The following is a 574-nucleotide window of genomic DNA, read 5'->3' as shown; positions in this document are numbered from 1 at the left end:
TACACTATAGTATGTAGTATATAGTATATGATATACAGTATATAGTATACAATATACAGTATATAATAAATACTATATAGTTTAGTATATAGTATACAGCATAGTATATAGTATACAGTGTACAGTATATAGTATACAGTGTAGTATATAGTATACAGTGTAGTGTATACTATACAGTGCATCATATATAGTACACAGCACATGATATGTATTATGTAGTAAGCTATTATATAATGTACAAATATTATGTTTCAATTTTAAAAAGCAGCCCAGAAAGCCAAGTAAAACTCATGTCACAGCGATGCTTCTTACATAAAATGCATACAGAAACTCATTGCTTTAATTATCCCAATACTAAGAGTAAATTGTGATCCACTATATTTATTTGCCTAAAACTCAACTCCACTTGTCAAAACAAGTCAAAACGAAGGGAAAAAATAGGCCGTGAAAACATTTTTTGCAGATAGCTGCCATCTGTGTCCATGGGACCATGAAAAGCCGACTCATGAAAGCTATCATCCTGATTCTTGTCTTCTGCTTCATCCCTCCCACTTGTAGTTTGCCTTTTGGGAGG

Source organism: Mastomys coucha, unplaced genomic scaffold (assembly GCF_008632895.1).
Source record: "Mastomys coucha isolate ucsf_1 unplaced genomic scaffold, UCSF_Mcou_1 pScaffold14, whole genome shotgun sequence".
NCBI classification, from domain to species: Eukaryota; Metazoa; Chordata; class Mammalia; order Rodentia; family Muridae; genus Mastomys; species Mastomys coucha.
This window is presented reverse-complemented; position numbering follows the sequence as displayed.